The sequence below is a fragment of the Rhinatrema bivittatum genome, chromosome 1 (assembly GCF_901001135.1).
Source record: "Rhinatrema bivittatum chromosome 1, aRhiBiv1.1, whole genome shotgun sequence".
Classification (NCBI taxonomy): Eukaryota; Metazoa; Chordata; class Amphibia; order Gymnophiona; family Rhinatrematidae; genus Rhinatrema; species Rhinatrema bivittatum.
The window spans coordinates 295,993,174-296,013,395 of NC_042615.1; the positions used below are offsets into that span (position 1 = coordinate 295,993,174).

Genomic DNA, 20,222 nt, shown 5'->3' on the forward strand with positions numbered 1-20,222 from the left:
CAGTCTCCGTCTCTAGTTCCAAGTCTCCGTGTCAAGTTCCTTGTCTTCCACATCTTCTGAATCTTTGTCCGTTTTCCATGTCATGCCATGTCCTGTCCTCGGCCTTCATCTGTCCTGAAGCACAAGCCGTTCCCAAATGGCAGGTCCAAAAGGGCTATTGAGTGGCCAGAGGGCTACCCCTGAGACTAGGATTGTGTTGTTGGATCTCACTCTGCGTTCAGGTTCAGCAGAGGTCTGAGTAAGACCTGTTCCAAGCTCCCAGCTATGTTCCAAGACCTAGGTTATGTCTCAAGACTCAACTCCGTTCCAAGATGGTTCCAAGATCTGAGTCCAGCTTATGCCCGAACCACTTGCCTCCCATAGTGCCTTCCTTAGAGTCTTGCTCTGGGGTCATGCTGTGGTTCAAGGACTCACGTTCCTCGAGCAAGCAACCGCATTCCCTGCACTCTCAACAAAGAGTTAGGTGGGGGACATATGATGTCCACCTGGGAACCACATTGGAGAGACCATACCCCTAGCCAACAGGCACATGATGGAGACTTAGTAAAACAGTTCCCGGAAATTGAAACCTAGGACAGGGAGATCCAAGAAGCCTTCCAGAGTAATGATAGGACTGAGGGCGGTACAGATGGTGAGAGTGTTGTGCTTCGGCTCCTGCGGAAGGGAGGAGTTAGCAATCTGTTGTGATTTGCTATGCGGATGGGAGGAGCCAGCAGATGAGAATAGCAGTCTCATAGAATCCCCTCCCCAAAGGGGAGGTGTAGCAATCTGTAGTGAACTGCCTCCTATGGGTCTACTAATGAATGGCAATATGTTATGATGTAGACTGTAGAGTTGGCAAGCTGTACCAGCGGAGCACTAGAGATGGTGCTCAGCTGGACAGAAAGTAGATAGGTGAATCCTTGGGCCGATGGCAGATGACAGCACCCTCAGGAGGGAGTCCCAAGAGGGACCACCAGCTAGGCTGGAGTATGGAGACAGACACAGATAGTTCTTTTTATTAAATAGGTAGTATAACCACCAGAGGTGGCAGTAGTGAGCTGGTATGCCCGGCAGGGCTGAAATCCCTCAGATACTGGAACTGCGATTCCAAGGTTGCTGAGCTGCAAAGAGACTGTAGATAGTGAATAGAAAGGGTATACAGATATACATAGCCAGTACTAGATGATAACTCACATAAGGTCCTGAGATGGCTCAGTAACTGGAAAGGGTTAGGCCCTCGAGGAGCGAGCATCTAGTTCCAGGGAAAGCTCTGAGAGAGCGGTGGTCACTCACAATAATCTGTTTCTGGAATAGCTACTAGTCAATAGAGAATCTTCAGAGTGTTCAGGAACATAGGCCCTCGAGGAGCGAGTGCCTAAACTTTCTAAAATAGTAACTCACAAATGTCTGTACATGCAATAGCTTCTGGACAAGGAGAATCTTCAGAGTATTCAGGAACATAAGCCCTCGAGGAGTGAGTTACCGGTTCCTATCAGTAGTCTGAAATAATAACTCAAAAATATCTGTACCTGCGATAGCTTCTGGGCAAGGAGAATCTTCAGAGTGTTCAGGAACATAGGCCCTCGAGGAGCGAGTACTGGTTCCTGTCTGTAGTCTGAAATAATAACTCACAATGTCCATCTCTTGCGATCTCTTCCAGGCAATGGAGAGTCTTCAGAGGGTTTAGGAACATAGGCCCTCAAGGAGCGAGTACCGGTTCCTATCTGTAGTCTTAAATAATAACTTACAAATGTCTGTACCTGTGATAGCTTCTGGGCAAGGAGAATCTTCAGAGTGTTCAGGAACATAGGCCCTTGAGGAGTGAGTACTGGTTCCTATCTGTAATCTGAAATAGAGAAAGAGAATGAGGCCCCCGAGGAGCGGGTACCCCTGGTAGGTCCGGAGAGGCAATGTTGCAAGAGTGAAGCGGGTCCGAAGGAAATCCTGCAAGCAATCCTTTGGGTGCAAGTAGTCTTGGACAGCTGAATCTAGTCCAATCGGAGTCCTTGCTAACTCGATCTGTTAGCAAAAGTAAAGACCTTTTATGTTGGAAGCGGATGACGTCAATACAGGGGGACGCCCCGAGGTTCGCTCCCTTGCTGGTACATACTTTGGAGCGTGCACGAGCCCTACGTCATCAGGAACATGGCGGATCCGCAATGTCGAGCCGGCCCGGGGACGCCGGGGAGAAGCGGCATGGAGAAGCCACGGCATCAAGCCATCCATCAGGCACGGAGGGATTCACCACACAGGTAGAGAGGGTGGAGCAACAGCAAAAGCAGGCATGAACGCAACAGAGAGAGGGATGGACAACCTGAAACAAGAGAGGGAGAGAAGTGCCATAGATGAGATTCACCCCCAGAGAGAATCAAACTACAGTGGCCGAAGAGTTGGTTCCACTGCCACAACAAGAGCCCAGAAGGACAGGTAGAACTGTGAAACCAACAATAAAGTTGACTTATAATAGCCCTGGAAATCCAGTGAATATCCCCCTGGCAGAAGCACACAAAAAAGTGACTGCCTGTTACCCAAAAGTAATGAAGGAATGCCTTGAGACTTTGGTCTAAAGGCGACTTACATGCAAGAGAGTGGTGTCTTATTGAGGACAACAAGAAATTTAAGTGGGGGAGAGTGAAATCCCCATACACACAAGAGACAGAGGTTTGAGCATGCTACCATTTAAGTGAACTATAGAAAAAAAGGGGAGGACAATACAGCTGTGTAACATGAGCTGCCAGCCCAGGAAACAAAGAATGAAATTGAAAAGGTCGTCAGACCCCTTAGTGTGAAGGTACTTAACTGACCATTTAATAGTTCAGTCAGATATTCCAATAGGGGATTTGCATGACATAACCCCTGGACTTCTGGAAAGTTTTGTAGGAAACATCACTAAAAAATCAGAGAATTCAAACTCCTAAATTACAGAACTATGACTGGGAAAGAGATTTTAGAGAAATGTACTGGAAAACAGTCCTAGGAAGCAAACAAATTTTCACCCTGACTAACAAGGGTATTCAGACACGTGGGTACCAAGATCCCAGACAACAGGGGGATGGCCAGACAAGATAGAGAGGTGTGCATATGGTTTCTCTCCATGGTCCTGTCTAGTTCTTAGCCTTTTGGCTGAGAAGCGACCCATACAGGGTCAGACAACAAATAAAGCAAAAACCAGGTTGAGAGACAGTGACTTATCCAGGCTGGGTAACAGTGCATGACTGGCCATGAGAGTAGCAGAGTTGAAAGCTGAGAGTGTGGCAGACCAGAACCACTGAATGTTAAAACAGCCACGAGCCTAGTGGAGCTATAAACCCAAGTCAGAAAAAAACTTTCCTACCGAGATAGAACTGAAGGACAGCAGCAGGCAGGGAGGTGGAGTGGTTCCCCCCTTTGAGTGAGGAGACCCCAGTGGCAGATCTGGAAATCAAGTGGCCCCCCAGGAGCTTGGAGACCCCAACAGCATTCTGGGAGGTGGAGTCAGGTCCCCCAGGAGCAAGTGCACCCCAGAAGCAGACAGGGAAATGGAGTTGGGTCCCTCAGGAGGGCATGGATCCTAGCGGCAGACTGGGAAGCAGAGTCTGGTTCCCCAGGAGGGCTTGGACCCCAGCAGCTGTCCAGGAGGTGGAGTGGGGTCTCCCAGGAGAGGATGGACCCCAGTGGCCATCTGGGAAGAGGAGTCGGGTTCCCCAGGAGGGTGTGGACCCCAGCAGCAGTCCGGGAGGCAGAGTTGGGTCTCTCAGAGGAGCAGAAGGAGTCGGTTTACATACAACAGACTCCCCCTAGGCCAACACTGCCCACCAGCCCAGTTGCATCTTTTCACATGGGTGAGACTCGGGATAAAGGGGGGAGGATAATAATAATACTTGAGTAAGCGGGAACGCAAGAGATCCCTTCTATTCTACATTGTGGTATACTGTGGGGGCCAAGAACCCCAAATTGCCAAATACTAAATGTTCTTTCTACCTTGTAGAAATGTGTATAGTTGTGTAGACTGAGACTACTAACCAAGAGTAGATAAGTGTGCTGTCTGACATCCTATTAGCAATGTACATAGTCATATAGAAGTGTGTATACTTGTATATACACTTAATAAACCTGTATATATTTGTACATACTGCCAGCCTTGCTCATAGTCCCATTTGTTTTCCTGGGGTGAAGGGAGGGAAATCCCACCCACTAACACCTTCTTCCCCAGATGGAGGCAGCAGGTGCCTAGAATGTGAGGATCGATGGAGTCTGCTAGGGGAGCTCCCGCCGGGTCGGTCCGGGACCCAGGAATGTCCCGCAAGGTAAGCAGTCAAGGGGGCATTACATTTAGGTCTTAATAAGGATTGGCTGAATCCATGGTTTGTGAATTGCACGAAAATTCGATATGATTAGGAGTGGGGAGGGGCCCATCCAAGTGAGGTTTGCCCCAGGGCCTCATAGAGGCTTAAATCAGCCCTGGTTGCAGGAAGTCACACTTAACTCAGGGCTAAGTCCCCCAATTCTGTAGCCATTAGTCTCTTTGCTCTGAGGTGTAGGTCTTTACTCCTTGGGGGAAGGCTGTCCTTCTAGGCACAGGGCATGTATGTGGAATCCCTTCCCTTGTGTGTTACTATAACTTTTCCACTATGACTGTGCTGCAGGGAACAGGCAGAACACTATTGTGGGTGTCCCACAGTTAAACTTTACTATGATATCTTCAATCAAATTGTCCAATTACTTTGAATAAAATATTCCAAATTATAGACATCTGTGTTCAAACTGAGTCTCTCTTCTCACATAACTCCTCTCCCCCCTGTGAATGCATCCCTGGAATGGGCTCCTGAGCTAGAACCTACCCTCCCTGGTGGGTGGGGTATCCTAGGTGAAATGGGATCCTCTTTCCCCAAAACCTCATACATGAAGTCCAAGAGAGTTCAGATCTTCAAACTCCCTAGACAATGTCCTGTGTCCCTTTCTGACTGTTCCTATGGACCTCTCTGGAGGAAAGATCTTGTGCTAGATAAGCAGGACTTTTATGACCTAATTTCCAGGTGAGGAAGAGTGGTGTTAAAGCTTCCTCACAACTCCTAAGGGGGAAAAATGTTACCAAAGTCCACAAAATCCTCTCTTTAAAGCAGGGGTAGGCAAACCTTTTAAACAAGACCACATTACTGAGCAGAGGGTCCGTACAGTGCCAAGCAGGGATGTACATTCATTTTAACCAAATTTGCAAAACGCAATGAATAAGGTTAAATGTGTTTCATTTTGGGGCCCACAAAATGAATTGAGGGGGCTCTCTGAATTAAAGAATCTTATTCATTTAATTTGGTTAAAACTTCCAGTTGGGCCTAAGCCTAGGCCTGAGACCAGGGCCTCTCCTAGGGCATAGGCTGAGGCCCAAAGCAAGGACTGCAGCCTAGGCCCAAACATGACTTTGTGGTCTCGGTCCAGGCCAAAGCATGATTCTGGGGGTCTTGGCCTAGGCCCGGGCCGATGCCGGGGTCTCGGCCTAGGGGCCAATGCTGGGGCCTCGGCCTAGGCCTGGGCCGATGCCGGTATCTCAGCTGAAACCAAAGGAAAGGCCCAGGCACTCCATAAAAATTATTTATCTGATTCATTAGGTATCCAAAGCCACAGCCAGGCCGGGTACTGACACCTGGGCCTTGGCCTAGGCCAAAGCCCTGGTCTAGGCCCAACACTAGGACCCAACCTGGATGCCAGGCCCCGATGCCTGGGGCTCTGTCTATTCTGGAGCCCGGGTCCAGAACTCAAGCCAGAGCACTGGCCATTAGGTCCTCTTCTTTTCTTCTTGCTTCGCACATGACAGCATCTGCTGGAGACTTGCCAGAATAAATTGACTACAGCGCATACAGAAAAATGGTGCCGTCTGCTGAGGAGGATGCATCAGAGTTAATTTACTTCAGAGCTTCCCCAGCGCATGCTGTTATTTGTGAAGAAAGAAGAAAATAGAGGACCTACTGGCATTTGGCCTTTGCCTAGGCTGAGGCATAGTCGTTGGGATTCTGCCTCCTGGCTGGGCCCTGGTTTTGGGCTTGGGCCTATGCTCTGACCTAGGCCGAGGTCCAGGCATTGGGACCCAGCCTCTAGGCCAGGTTCTGGTATCAGGCCTAGGCCTGGGCCAAGACCTAGGTATCAGACCATGCTTTGGCATCAGGATCCAACCTCCAAGTCGGACCCAGGCAAGGAGACTTGGCCTCCAGACCGGGCCCTGGCATCAGGTTTGGGACTGGGCCAAGGCCCAGGCATTGAAACCCAGCATCCAGAACAGGTTTCGGAATCGAGCCTGGGCCTAGGCTGAGTCCCAGGAGTCAGGACCCTGTCTCTGGACTGGGCCCTGGTGTCAGGCCTGGGTTCGGGCTTTGGCCTGTGCGCAAGCCCTTCCCTCGTTTCAGAAGGTCTCAGATATCCTTGTACCGTAGGAAGCACAAGGCTGAGTTCTAGCCTTCCTTGGGAAGGTGTTTTGGTATTTTCTTTTGCAGGAATTCAGAAGCTGCAGGTTTGACCTGGAACATTGCAAAAAGGCCAGCGTATTTGGTCAAAGGCTCACGTAGAGCAGCCAAGGAGGGGATGACAAAAAGAGATAAGATTATGGATTTTAAAAGACTAGCAAGCAGCAGTCCTGTGCTAGCTCCGGGGTAAAGAGCACTGATCTCTGCGTTATGAAGCTGCAGGTTTGACTCCTGCTTTCCTCCAGTTGGAAGGGAATCAAAAAGTAAGCACTAGTAGACTTTTTTTTTTTTTTTTTTCTTTTTCCTTCTGGCAGGAGGGGATAGAGCATCCCACTGCCACCTGGGAGATAGGAAGTCTTTTCCTGGGCTCTCTACAAATAAAACCAGTGCAAAGCACGAACCGTTTCCTCCGTTCGTGTAAGCTTGCACGGCGTTGCACCATAGGAAACATAACATTGAGTTCTAGCATCTAAGAAAGTATGGCTTCAGAAATCGTATCCGGCCTGCAATCATTAAGCCGACTTGTGCCATCCAACAAAATATGCCTCGTGTTGGCATTCCGTGCAACATACTTCCAAGAAAGACCTTTCAAGTACAGCCCATGGGATTTGACATAAATCCCAGTCTACGTTGTGTATTAGTATTGTTTTCCTTTCTGTAGCGCTACAAGGCACACGTGACTTTGGACAGACACGTGTAAGAGGCGGTGCCTGCTCCTTGCGTCGGATAATGTAGCCAGGATGCACAGACAAGACACGTACGAGGTCCTGGGAGCTTTGGTACCTAGAAAATGGCTAAAGCCAAGAAGGCCGCCTGCGGGAAGACTAAAGGTTCAAGTGATCGGTGTGAAAAGCAGCGGATCGGACGAGGAGGGCAAGAAAAGAATAAAGCCCTTTGGCCTTGGCCATGAGCTGGTCACCGGAGACTTTGGTTCAGGCCGACGCCTTGGAACGCAGAGGGTGAAATCTAGAAAATTGGAGTGTGTCAAGACTATCTCCAGATGTAAAAAATGCTAGGCGGTGGAGGGAAAGGACACGTTCAAGTACCTTGGAAGCACAGGGTAGGAGGGAAACGATTCGATCCTTAGCAGGGCATGAGAAGCCCAAGGAAAGGTTTTTCCAACCTTCAAAGAAATGTTCCCACTCAAAACAGTTGACCGCCACGTGATTAGTGCCAGAAAGGATGCAAAGGACTAGCAACTCTTTGTCTGAGCCAAGAAATCAATTTGAAGCCTCAGAAATGTCCTACTGCTGCTCTACAGTGCGGAAGAAAGGTGAGAGAGCCGGAGCGAGAACGCTGGAGACCAAAACGCTCCAGTTATTACTGGGGCCTCTCCTGGTCTTGCATCTAAGAGCCTTCGGAGAAGCCAGAGCTCGGCTGGCTCCAGCCCCCGCTGCAACTCTTATGCCTGTCAGATGTACCTCGATGAAGCGTCTGGCACACACAAGCAGGCTTCTTGTCACCCTTGTCCCATATGGTCTAGCGGTGAGGATTCCTGGTTCTCATCCAGGCGGCCCGGGTTCGACTCCCGGTATGGGAATGGCTGCCATTCGGAGCACTTTTGCACCACAACCAAACCGAGTAAAAGCCCGGCAACCTTTCAATTAATTAGCTCTTATTTTAGTCAAAGTGTTGGCAGAGAGGAGCCGCCTACGCAGCCATACAGCACCTCTTCCTCGTTAGTATAGTGGTGAGTATCCCTGCTTGTCACGCAGGAGACCGGGGTTCGATTCCCCGACGGGGAGCTGCTGAAGCTTTTCTTGGGCTCCCTGCAAAAAAAATCCTGTGCGCAAGCCCTTCCCTCGTTTCAGAAGGTCTCAGCTATCCTTGTACCGTAGGAAGCACAAGGCTGAGTTCTAGCCTTCCTTGGGAAGGTGTTTTGGTATTTTCTTTTGCAGGAATTCAGAAGCTGCAGGTTTGACCTGGAACATTGCAAAAAGGCCAGCGTATTTGGTCAAAGGTTCACGTAGAGCAGCCAAGGAGGGGATGACAAAAAGAGATAAGATTATGGATTTTAAAAGACTAGCAAGCAGTCCTGTGCTAGCTCCTGGGTAAAGAGCACTGATCTCTGCGTTATGAAGCTGCAGGTTTGACTCCTGCTTTCCTCCAGTTGGAAGGGAATCAAAAAGTAAGCACTAGTAGACTTTTTTTTTTTTTTTTTTTCTTTTTCCTTCTGGCAGGAGGGGATAGAGCATCCCACTGCCACCTGGGAGATAGGAAGTCTTTTCCTGGGCTCTCTACAAATAAAACCAGTGCAAAGCACGAACCGTTTCCTCCGTTCGTGTAAGCTTGCACGGCGTTGCACCATAGGAAACATAACATTGAGTTCTAGCATCTAAGAAAGTATGGCTTCAGAAATCGTATCCGGCCTGCAATCATTAAGCCGACTTGTGCCATCCAACAAAATATGCCTCGTGTTGGCATTCCGTGCAACATACTTCCAAGAAAGACCTTTCAAGTACAGCCCATGGGATTTGACATAAATCCCAGTCTACGTTGTGTATTAGTATTGTTTTCCTTTCTGTAGCGCTACAAGGCACACGTGACTTTGGACAGACACGTGTAAGAGGCGGTGCCTGCTCCTTGCGTCGGATAATGTAGCCAGGATGCACAGACAAGACACGTACGAGGTCCTGGGAGCTTTGGTACCTAGAAAATGGCTAAAGCCAAGAAGGCCGCCTGCGGGAAGACTAAAGGTTCAAGTGATCGGTGTGAAAAGCAGCGGATCGGACGAGGAGGGCAAGAAAAGAATAAAGCCCTTTGGCCTTGGCCATGAGCTGGTCACCGGAGACTTTGGTTCAGGCCGACGCCTTGGAACGCAGAGGGTGAAATCTAGAAAATTGGAGTGTGTCAAGACTATCTCCAGATGTAAAAAATGCTAGGCGGTGGAGGGAAAGGACACGTTCAAGTACCTTGGAAGCACAGGGTAGGAGGGAAACGATTCGATCCTTAGCAGGGCATGAGAAGCCCAAGGAAAGGTTTTTCCAACCTTCAAAGAAATGTTCCCACTCAAAACAGTTGACCGCCACGTGATTAGTGCCAGAAAGGATGCAAAGGACTAGCAACTCTTTGTCTGAGCCAAGAAATCAATTTGAAGCCTCAGAAATGTCCTACTGCTGCTCTACAGTGCGGAAGAAAGGTGAGAGAGCCGGAGCGAGAACGCTGGAGACCAAAACGCTCCAGTTATTACTGGGGCCTCTCCTGGTCTTGCATCTAAGAGCCTTCGGAGAAGCCAGAGCTCGGCTGGCTCCAGCCCCCGCTGCAACTCTTATGCCTGTCAGATGTACCTCGATGAAGAGTCTGGCACACACAAGCAGGCTTCTTGTCACCCTTGTCCCATATGGTCTAGCGGTGAGGATTCCTGGTTCTCATCCAGGCGGCCCGGGTTCGACTCCCGGTATGGGAATGGCTGCCATTCGGAGCACTTTTGCACCACAACCAAACCGAGTAAAAGCCCGGCAACCTTTCAATTAATTAGCTCTTATTTTAGTCAAAGTGTTGGCAGAGAGGAGCCGCCTACGCAGCCATACAGCACCTCTTCCTCGTTAGTATAGTGGTGAGTATCCCTGCTTGTCACGCAGGAGACCGGGGTTCGATTCCCCGACGGGGAGCTGCTGAAGCTTTTCTTGGGCTCCCTGCAAAAAAAATCCTGTGCGCAAGCCCTTCCCTCGTTTCAGAAGGTCTCAGCTATCCTTGTACCGTAGGAAGCACAAGGCTGAGTTCTAGCCTTCCTTGGGAAGGTGTTTTGGTATTTTCTTTTGCAGGAATTCAGAAGCTGCAGGTTTGACCTGGAACATTGCAAAAAGGCCAGCGTATTTGGTCAAAGGTTCACGTAGAGCAGCCAAGGAGGGGATGACAAAAAGAGATAAGATTATGGATTTTAAAAGACTAGCAAGCAGTCCTGTGCTAGCTCCGGGGTAAAGAGCACTGATCTCTGCGTTATGAAGCTGCAGGTTTGACTCCTGCTTTCCTCCAGTTGGAAGGGAATCAAAAAGTAAGCACTAGTAGACTTTTTTTTTTTTTTTTTTTTCTTTTTCCTTCTGGCAGGAGGGGATAGAGCATCCCACTGCCACCTGGGAGATAGGAAGTCTTTTCCTGGGCTCTCTACAAATAAAACCAGTGCAAAGCACGAACCGTTTCCTCCGTTCGTGTAAGCTTGCACGGCGTTGCACCATAGGAAACATAACATTGAGTTCTAGCATCTAAGAAAGTATGGCTTCAGAAATCGTATCCGGCCTGCAATCATTAAGCCGACTTGTGCCATCCAACAAAATATGCCTCGTGTTGGCATTCCGTGCAACATACTTCCAAGAAAGACCTTTCAAGTACAGCCCATGGGATTTGACATAAATCCCAGTCTACGTTGTGTATTAGTATTGTTTTCCTTTCTGTAGCGCTACAAGGCACACGTGACTTTGGACAGACACGTGTAAGAGGCGGTGCCTGCTCCTTGCGTCGGATAATGTAGCCAGGATGCACAGACAAGACACGTACGAGGTCCTGGGAGCTTTGGTACCTAGAAAATGGCTAAAGCCAAGAAGGCCGCCTGCGGGAAGACTAAAGGTTCAAGTGATCGGTGTGAAAAGCAGCGGATCGGACGAGGAGGGCAAGAAAAGAATAAAGCCCTTTGGCCTTGGCCATGAGCTGGTCACCGGAGACTTTGGTTCAGGCCGACGCCTTGGAACGCAGAGGGTGAAATCTAGAAAATTGGAGTGTGTCAAGACTATCTCCAGATGTAAAAAATGCTAGGCGGTGGAGGGAAAGGACACGTTCAAGTACCTTGGAAGCACAGGGTAGGAGGGAAACGATTCGATCCTTAGCAGGGCATGAGAAGCCCAAGGAAAGGTTTTTCCAACCTTCAAAGAAATGTTCCCACTCAAAACAGTTGACCGCCACGTGATTAGTGCCAGAAAGGATGCAAAGGACTAGCAACTCTTTGTCTGAGCCAAGAAATCAATTTGAAGCCTCAGAAATGTCCTACTGCTGCTCTACAGTGCGGAAGAAAGGTGAGAGAGCCGGAGCGAGAACGCTGGAGACCAAAACGCTCCAGTTATTACTGGGGCCTCTCCTGGTCTTGCATCTAAGAGCCTTCGGAGAAGCCAGAGCTCGGCTGGCTCCAGCCCCCGCTGCAACTCTTATGCCTGTCAGATGTACCTCGATGAAGAGTCTGGCACACACAAGCAGGCTTCTTGTCACCCTTGTCCCATATGGTCTAGCGGTGAGGATTCCTGGTTCTCATCCAGGCGGCCCGGGTTCGACTCCCGGTATGGGAATGGCTGCCATTCGGAGCACTTTTGCACCACAACCAAACCGAGTAAAAGCCCGGCAACCTTTCAATTAATTAGCTCTTATTTTAGTCAAAGTGTTGGCAGAGAGGAGCCGCCTACGCAGCCATACAGCACCTCTTCCTCGTTAGTATAGTGGTGAGTATCCCTGCTTGTCACGCAGGAGACCGGGGTTCGATTCCCCGACGGGGAGCTGCTGAAGCTTTTCTTGGGCTCCCTGCAAAAAAAATCCTGTGCGCAAGCCCTTCCCTCGTTTCAGAAGGTCTCAGCTATCCTTGTACCGTAGGAAGCACAAGGCTGAGTTCTAGCCTTCCTTGGGAAGGTGTTTTGGTATTTTCTTTTGCAGGAATTCAGAAGCTGCAGGTTTGACCTGGAACATTGCAAAAAGGCCAGCGTATTTGGTCAAAGGTTCACGTAGAGCAGCCAAGGAGGGGATGACAAAAAGAGATAAGATTATGGATTTTAAAAGACTAGCAAGCAGTCCTGTGCTAGCTCCGGGGTAAAGAGCACTGATCTCTGCGTTATGAAGCTGCAGGTTTGACTCCTGCTTTCCTCCAGTTGGAAGGGAATCAAAAAGTAAGCACTAGTAGACTTTTTTTTTTTTTTTTTTTCTTTTTCCTTCTGGCAGGAGGGGATAGAGCATCCCACTGCCACCTGGGAGATAGGAAGTCTTTTCCTGGGCTCTCTACAAATAAAACCAGTGCAAAGCACGAACCGTTTCCTCCGTTCGTATAAGATTGCACGGTGTTGCACCATAGGAAGCATAACATTGAGTTCCAGCGTCTAAGAAAGTATGGCTTCAGAAATCGTATCCGGCCTGCAATCATTAAGCCGACTTGTGCCATCCAACAAAATATGCCTCGTGTTGGCATTCCGTGCAACATACTTCCAAGAAAGACCTTTCAAGTACAGCCCATGGGATTTGACATAAATCCCAGTCTACGTTGTGTATTAGTATTGTTTTCCTTTCTGTAGCGCTACAAGGCACACGTGACTTTGGACAGACACGTGTAAGAGGCGGTGCCTGCTCCTTGCGTCGGATAATGTAGCCAGGATGCACAGACAAGACACGTACGAGGTCCTGGGAGCTTTGGTACCTAGAAAATGGCTAAAGCCAAGAAGGCCGCCTGCGGGAAGACTAAAGGTTCAAGTGATCGGTGTGAAAAGCAGCGGATCGGACGAGGAGGGCAAGAAAAGAATAAAGCCCTTTGGCCTTGGCCATGAGCTGGTCACCGGAGACTTTGGTTCAGGCCGACGCCTTGGAACGCAGAGGGTGAAATCTAGAAAATTGGAGTGTGTCAAGACTATCTCCAGATGTAAAAAATGCTAGGCGGTGGAGGGAAAGGACACGTTCAAGTACCTTGGAAGCACAGGGTAGGAGGGAAACGATTCGATCCTTAGCAGGGCATGAGAAGCCCAAGGAAAGGTTTTTCCAACCTTCAAAGAAATGTTCCCACTCAAAACAGTTGACCGCCACGTGATTAGTGCCAGAAAGGATGCAAAGGACTAGCAACTCTTTGTCTGAGCCAAGAAATCAATTTGAAGCCTCAGAAATGTCCTACTGCTGCTCTACAGTGCGGAAGAAAGGTGAGAGAGCCGGAGCGAGAACGCTGGAGACCAAAACGCTCCAGTTATTACTGGGGCCTCTCCTGGTCTTGCATCTAAGAGCCTTCGGAGAAGCCAGAGCTCGGCTGGCTCCAGCCCCCGCTGCAACTCTTATGCCTGTCAGATGTACCTCGATGAAGAGTCTGGCACACACAAGCAGGCTTCTTGTCACCCTTGTCCCATATGGTCTAGCGGTGAGGATTCCTGGTTCTCATCCAGGCGGCCCGGGTTCGACTCCCGGTATGGGAATGGCTGCCATTCGGAGCACTTTTGCACCACAACCAAACCGAGTAAAAGCCCGGCAACCTTTCAATTAATTAGCTCTTATTTTAGTCAAAGTGTTGGCAGAGAGGAGCCGCCTACGCAGCCATACAGCACCTCTTCCTCGTTAGTATAGTGGTGAGTATCCCTGCTTGTCACGCAGGAGACCGGGGTTCGATTCCCCGACGGGGAGCTGCTGAAGCTTTTCTTGGGCTCCCTGCAAAAAAAATCCTGTGCGCAAGCCCTTCCCTCGTTTCAGAAGGTCTCAGCTATCCTTGTACCGTAGGAAGCACAAGGCTGAGTTCTAGCCTTCCTTGGGAAGGTGTTTTGGTATTTTCTTTTGCAGGAATTCAGAAGCTGCAGGTTTGACCTGGAACATTGCAAAAAGGCCAGCGTATTTGGTCAAAGGTTCACGTAGAGCAGCCAAGGAGGGGATGACAAAAAGAGATAAGATTATGGATTTTAAAAGACTAGCAAGCAGTCCTGTGCTAGCTCCGGGGTAAAGAGCACTGATCTCTGCGTTATGAAGCTGCAGGTTTGACTCCTGCTTTCCTCCAGTTGGAAGGGAATCAAAAAGTAAGCACTAGTAGACTTTTTTTTTTTTTTTTTTTCTTTTTCCTTCTGGCAGGAGGGGATAGAGCATCCCACTGCCACCTGGGAGATAGGAAGTCTTTTCCTGGGCTCTCTACAAATAAAACCAGTGCAAAGCACGAACCGTTTCCTCCGTTCGTATAAGATTGCACGGTGTTGCACCATAGGAAGCATAACATTGAGTTCCAGCGTCTAAGAAAGTATGGCTTCAGAAATCGTATCCGGCCTGCAATCATTAAGCCGACTTGTGCCATCCAACAAAATATGCCTCGTGTTGGCATTCCGTGCAACATACTTCCAAGAAAGACCTTTCAAGTACAGCCCATGGGATTTGACATAAATCCCAGTCTACGTTGTGTATTAGTATTGTTTTCCTTTCTGTAGCGCTACAAGGCACACGTGACTTTGGACAGACACGTGTAAGAGGCGGTGCCTGCTCCTTGCGTCGGATAATGTAGCCAGGATGCACAGACAAGACACGTACGAGGTCCTGGGAGCTTTGGTACCTAGAAAATGGCTAAAGCCAAGAAGGCCGCCTGCGGGAAGACTAAAGGTTCAAGTGATCGGTGTGAAAAGCAGCGGATCGGACGAGGAGGGCAAGAAAAGAATAAAGCCCTTTGGCCTTGGCCATGAGCTGGTCACCGGAGACTTTGGTTCAGGCCGACGCCTTGGAACGCAGAGGGTGAAATCTAGAAAATTGGAGTGTGTCAAGACTATCTCCAGATGTAAAAAATGCTAGGCGGTGGAGGGAAAGGACACGTTCAAGTACCTTGGAAGCACAGGGTAGGAGGGAAACGATTCGATCCTTAGCAGGGCATGAGAAGCCCAAGGAAAGGTTTTTCCAACCTTCAAAGAAATGTTCCCACTCAAAACAGTTGACCGCCACGTGATTAGTGCCAGAAAGGATGCAAAGGACTAGCAACTCTTTGTCTGAGCCAAGAAATCAATTTGAAGCCTCAGAAATGTCCTACTGCTGCTCTACAGTGCGGAAGAAAGGTGAGAGAGCCGGAGCGAGAACGCTGGAGACCAAAACGCTCCAGTTATTACTGGGGCCTCTCCTGGTCTTGCATCTAAGAGCCTTCGGAGAAGCCAGAGCTCGGCTGGCTCCAGCCCCCGCTGCAACTCTTATGCCTGTCAGATGTACCTCGATGAAGAGTCTGGCACACACAAGCAGGCTTCTTGTCACCCTTGTCCCATATGGTCTAGCGGTGAGGATTCCTGGTTCTCATCCAGGCGGCCCGGGTTCGACTCCCGGTATGGGAATGGCTGCCATTCGGAGCACTTTTGCACCACAACCAAACCGAGTAAAAGCCCGGCAACCTTTCAATTAATTAGCTCTTATTTTAGTCAAAGTGTTGGCAGAGAGGAGCCGCCTACGCAGCCATACAGCACCTCTTCCTCGTTAGTATAGTGGTGAGTATCCCTGCTTGTCACGCAGGAGACCGGGGTTCGATTCCCCGACGGGGAGCTGCTGAAGCTTTTCTTGGGCTCCCTGCAAAAAAAATCCTGTGCGCAAGCCCTTCCCTCGTTTCAGAAGGTCTCAGCTATCCTTGTACCGTAGGAAGCACAAGGCTGAGTTCTAGCCTTCCTTGGGAAGGTGTTTTGGTATTTTCTTTTGCAGGAATTCAGAAGCTGCAGGTTTGACCTGGAACATTGCAAAAAGGCCAGCGTATTTGGTCAAAGGTTCACGTAGAGCAGCCAAGGAGGGGATGACAAAAAGAGATAAGATTATGGATTTTAAAAGACTAGCAAGCAGTCCTGTGCTAGCTCCGGGGTAAAGAGCACTGATCTCTGCGTTATGAAGCTGCAGGTTTGACTCCTGCTTTCCTCCAGTTGGAAGGGAATCAAAAAGTAAGCACTAGTAGACTTTTTTTTTTTTTTTTTTTCTTTTTCCTTCTGGCAGGAGGGGATAGAGCATCCCACTGCCACCTGGGAGATAGGAAGTCTTTTCCTGGGCTCTCTACAAATAAAACCAGTGCAAAGCACGAACCGTTTCCTCCGTTCGTATAAGATTGCACGGTGTTGCACCATAGGAAGCATAACATTGAGTTCCAGCGTCTAAGAAAGTATGGCTTCAGAAATCGTATCCGGCCTGCAATCATTAAGCCGACTTGTGCCATCCAACAAAATATGCCTCGTGTTGGCATTCCGTGCAACATACTTCCAAGAAAGACCTTTCAAGTACAGCCCATGGGATTTGACATAAATCCCAGTCTACGTTGTGTATTAGTATTGTTTTCCTTTCTGTAGCGCTACAAGGCACACGTGACTTTGGACAGACACGTGTAAGAGGCGGTGCCTGCTCCTTGCGTCGGATAATGTAGCCAGGATGCACAGACAAGACACGTACGAGGTCCTGGGAGCTTTGGTACCTAGAAAATGGCTAAAGCCAAGAAGGCCGCCTGCGGGAAGACTAAAGGTTCAAGTGATCGGTGTGAAAAGCAGCGGATCGGACGAGGAGGGCAAGAAAAGAATAAAGCCCTTTGGCCTTGGCCATGAGCTGGTCACCGGAGACTTTGGTTCAGGCCGACGCCTTGGAACGCAGAGGGTGAAATCTAGAAAATTGGAGTGTGTCAAGACTATCTCCAGATGTAAAAAATGCTAGGCGGTGGAGGGAAAGGACACGTTCAAGTACCTTGGAAGCACAGGGTAGGAGGGAAACGATTCGATCCTTAGCAGGGCATGAGAAGCCCAAGGAAAGGTTTTTCCAACCTTCAAAGAAATGTTCCCACTCAAAACAGTTGACCGCCACGTGATTAGTGCCAGAAAGGATGCAAAGGACTAGCAACTCTTTGTCTGAGCCAAGAAATCAATTTGAAGCCTCAGAAATGTCCTACTGCTGCTCTACAGTGCGGAAGAAAGGTGAGAGAGCCGGAGCGAGAACGCTGGAGACCAAAACGCTCCAGTTATTACTGGGGCCTCTCCTGGTCTTGCATCTAAGAGCCTTCGGAGAAGCCAGAGCTCGGCTGGCTCCAGCCCCCGCTGCAACTCTTATGCCTGTCAGATGTACCTCGATGAAGAGTCTGGCACACACAAGCAGGCTTCTTGTCACCCTTGTCCCATATGGTCTAGCGGTGAGGATTCCTGGTTCTCATCCAGGCGGCCCGGGTTCGACTCCCGGTATGGGAATGGCTGCCATTCGGAGCACTTTTGCACCACAACCAAACCGAGTAAAAGCCCGGCAACCTTTCAATTAATTAGCTCTTATTTTAGTCAAAGTGTTGGCAGAGAGGAGCCGCCTACGCAGCCATACAGCACCTCTTCCTCGTTAGTATAGTGGTGAGTATCCCTGCTTGTCACGCAGGAGACCGGGGTTCGATTCCCCGACGGGGAGCTGCTGAAGCTTTTCTTGGGCTCCCTGCAAAAAAAATCCTGTGCGCAAGCCCTTCCCTCGTTTCAGAAGGTCTCAGCTATCCTTGTACCGTAGGAAGCACAAGGCTGAGTTCTAGCCTTCCTTGGGAAGGTGTTTTGGTATTTTCTTTTGCAGGAATTCAGAAGCTGCAGGTTTGACCTGGAACATTGCAAAAAGGCCAGCGTATTTGGTCAAAGGTTCACGTAGAGCAGCCAAGGAGGGGATGACAAAAAGAGATAAGATTATGGATTTTAAAAGACTAGCAAGCAGTCCTGTGCTAGCTCCGGGGTAAAGAGCACTGATCTCTGCGTTATGAAGCTGCAGGTTTGACTCCTGCTTTCCTCCAGTTGGAAGGGAATCAAAAAGTAAGCACTAGTAGACTTTTTTTTTTTTTTTTTTTCTTTTTCCTTCTGGCAGGAGGGGATAGAGCATCCCACTGCCACCTGGGAGATAGGAAGTCTTTTCCTGGGCTCTCTACAAATAAAACCAGTGCAAAGCACGAACCGTTTCCTCCGTTCGTATAAGATTGCACGGCGTTGCACCATAGGAAACATAACATTGAGTTCTAGCATCTAAGAAAGTATGGCTTCAGAAATCGTATCCGGCCTGCAATCATTAAGCCGACTTGTGCCATCCAACAAAATATGCCTCGTGTTGGCATTCCGTGCAACATACTTCCAAGAAAGACCTTTCAAGTACAGCCCATGGGATTTGACATAAATCCCAGTCTACGTTGTGTATTAGTATTGTTTTCCTTTCTGTAGCGCTACAAGGCACACGTGACTTTGGACAGACACGTGTAAGAGGCGGTGCCTGCTCCTTGCGTCGGATAATGTAGCCAGGATGCACAGACAAGACACGTACGAGGTCCTGGGAGCTTTGGTACCTAGAAAATGGCTAAAGCCAAGAAGGCCGCCTGCGGGAAGACTAAAGGTTCAAGTGATCGGTGTGAAAAGCAGCGGATCGGACGAGGAGGGCAAGAAAAGAATAAAGCCCTTTGGCCTTGGCCATGAGCTGGTCACCGGAGACTTTGGTTCAGGCCGACGCCTTGGAACGCAGAGGGTGAAATCTAGAAAATTGGAGTGTGTCAAGACTATCTCCAGATGTAAAAAATGCTAGGCGGTGGAGGGAAAGGACACGTTCAAGTACCTTGGAAGCACAGGGTAGGAGGGAAACGATTCGATCCTTAGCAGGGCATGAGAAGCCCAAGGAAAGGTTTTTCCAACCTTCAAAGAAATGTTCCCACTCAAAACAGTTGACCGCCACGTGATTAGTGCCAGAAAGGATGCAAAGGACTAGCAACTCTTTGTCTGAGCCAAGAAATCAATTTGAAGCCTCAGAAATGTCCTACTGCTGCTCTACAGTGCGGAAGAAAGGTGAGAGAGCCGGAGCGAGAACGCTGGAGACCAAAACGCTCCAGTTATTACTGGGGCCTCTCCTGGTCTTGCATCTAAGAGCCTTCGGAGAAGCCAGAGCTCGGCTGGCTCCAGCCCCCGCTGCAACTCTTATGCCTGTCAGATGTACCTCGATGAAGAGTCTGGCACACACAAGCAGGCTTCTTGTCACCCTTGTCCCATATGGTCTAGCGGTGAGGATTCCTGGTTCTCATCCAGGCGGCCCGGGTTCGACTCCCGGTATGGGAATGGCTGCCATTCGGAGCACTTTTGCACCACAACCAAACCGAGTAAAAGCCCGGCAACCTTTCAATTAATTAGCTCTTATTTTAGTCAAAGTGTTGGCAGAGAGGAGCCGCCTACGCACCCATACAGCACCTCTTCCTCGTTAGTATAGTGGTGAGTATCCCTGCTTGTCACGCAGGAGACCGGGGTTCGATTCCCCGACGGGGAGCTGCTGAAGCTTTTCTTGGGCTCCCTGCAAAAAAAATCCTGTGCGCAAGCCCTTCCCTCGTTTCAGAAGGTCTCAGCTATCCTTGTACCGTAGGAAGCACAAGGCTGAGTTCTAGCCTTCCTTGGGAAGGTGTTTTGGTATTTTCTTTTGCAGGAATTCAGAAGCTGCAGGTTTGACCTGGAACATTGCAAAAAGGCCAGCGTATTTGGTCAAAGGCTTCACGTAGAGCAGCCAAGGAGGGGATGACAAAAAGAGATAAGATTATGGATTTTAAAAGACTAGCAAGCAGTCCTGTGCTAGCTCCTGGGTAAAGAGCACTGATCTCTGCGTTATGAAGCTGCAGGTTTGACTCCTGCTTTCCTCCAGTTGGAAGGGAATCAAAAAGTAAGCACTAGTAGACTTTTTTTTTTTTTTTTTTTTCTTTTTCCTTCTGGCAGGAGGGGATAGAGCATCCCACTGCCACCTGGGAGATAGGAAGTCTTTTCCTGGGCTCTCTACAAATAAAACCAGTGCAAAGCACGAACCGTTTCCTCCGTTCGTGTAAGCTTGCACGGCGTTGCACCATAGGAAACATAACATTGAGTTCTAGCATCTAAGAAAGTATGGCTTCAGAAATCGTATCCGGCCTGCAATCATTAAGCCGACTTGTGCCATCCAACAAAATATGCCTCGTGTTGGCATTCCGTGCAACATACTTCCAAGAAAGACCTTTCAAGTACAGCCCATGGGATTTGACATAAATCCCAGTCTACGTTGTGTATTAGTATTGTTTTCCTTTCTGTAGCGCTACAAGGCACACGTGACTTTGGACAGACACGTGTAAGAGGCGGTGCCTGCTCCTTGCGTCGGATAATGTAGCCAGGA

General features: G+C 49.2%; 14 non-coding genes across 14 annotated transcripts; all 14 read left to right on the forward strand.

Moving 5' to 3' along the window:
* Positions 1 to 7,884: 7,884 nt before the first annotated feature.
* On the forward strand, positions 7,885 to 7,956 carry TRNAE-CUC. The gene has a single exon. It is a non-coding gene; the product is annotated as a tRNA-Glu (tRNA).
* Positions 7,957 to 8,089: 133 nt separating this feature from the next.
* Positions 8,090 to 8,161, forward strand: TRNAD-GUC. The gene has a single exon. It is a non-coding gene; the product is annotated as a tRNA-Asp (tRNA).
* Positions 8,162 to 9,750: 1,589 nt separating this feature from the next.
* Positions 9,751 to 9,822, forward strand: TRNAE-CUC. The gene has a single exon. It is a non-coding gene; the product is annotated as a tRNA-Glu (tRNA).
* Positions 9,823 to 9,955: 133 nt separating this feature from the next.
* TRNAD-GUC lies at positions 9,956 to 10,027 on the forward strand. Its single transcript has one exon. It is a non-coding gene; the product is annotated as a tRNA-Asp (tRNA).
* A 1,590-nt stretch (positions 10,028 to 11,617) lies between these two features.
* TRNAE-CUC lies at positions 11,618 to 11,689 on the forward strand. Its single transcript has one exon. It is a non-coding gene; the product is annotated as a tRNA-Glu (tRNA).
* A 133-nt stretch (positions 11,690 to 11,822) lies between these two features.
* On the forward strand, positions 11,823 to 11,894 carry TRNAD-GUC. Its single transcript has one exon. It is a non-coding gene; the product is annotated as a tRNA-Asp (tRNA).
* Positions 11,895 to 13,483: 1,589 nt separating this feature from the next.
* On the forward strand, positions 13,484 to 13,555 carry TRNAE-CUC. The gene has a single exon. It is a non-coding gene; the product is annotated as a tRNA-Glu (tRNA).
* A 133-nt stretch (positions 13,556 to 13,688) lies between these two features.
* TRNAD-GUC lies at positions 13,689 to 13,760 on the forward strand. The gene has a single exon. It is a non-coding gene; the product is annotated as a tRNA-Asp (tRNA).
* A 1,589-nt stretch (positions 13,761 to 15,349) lies between these two features.
* Positions 15,350 to 15,421, forward strand: TRNAE-CUC. The gene has a single exon. It is a non-coding gene; the product is annotated as a tRNA-Glu (tRNA).
* Positions 15,422 to 15,554: 133 nt separating this feature from the next.
* TRNAD-GUC lies at positions 15,555 to 15,626 on the forward strand. Its single transcript has one exon. It is a non-coding gene; the product is annotated as a tRNA-Asp (tRNA).
* A 1,589-nt stretch (positions 15,627 to 17,215) lies between these two features.
* TRNAE-CUC lies at positions 17,216 to 17,287 on the forward strand. The gene has a single exon. It is a non-coding gene; the product is annotated as a tRNA-Glu (tRNA).
* A 133-nt stretch (positions 17,288 to 17,420) lies between these two features.
* On the forward strand, positions 17,421 to 17,492 carry TRNAD-GUC. Its single transcript has one exon. It is a non-coding gene; the product is annotated as a tRNA-Asp (tRNA).
* A 1,589-nt stretch (positions 17,493 to 19,081) lies between these two features.
* On the forward strand, positions 19,082 to 19,153 carry TRNAE-CUC. Its single transcript has one exon. It is a non-coding gene; the product is annotated as a tRNA-Glu (tRNA).
* A 133-nt stretch (positions 19,154 to 19,286) lies between these two features.
* Positions 19,287 to 19,358, forward strand: TRNAD-GUC. Its single transcript has one exon. It is a non-coding gene; the product is annotated as a tRNA-Asp (tRNA).
* Positions 19,359 to 20,222: the final 864 nt, after the last annotated feature.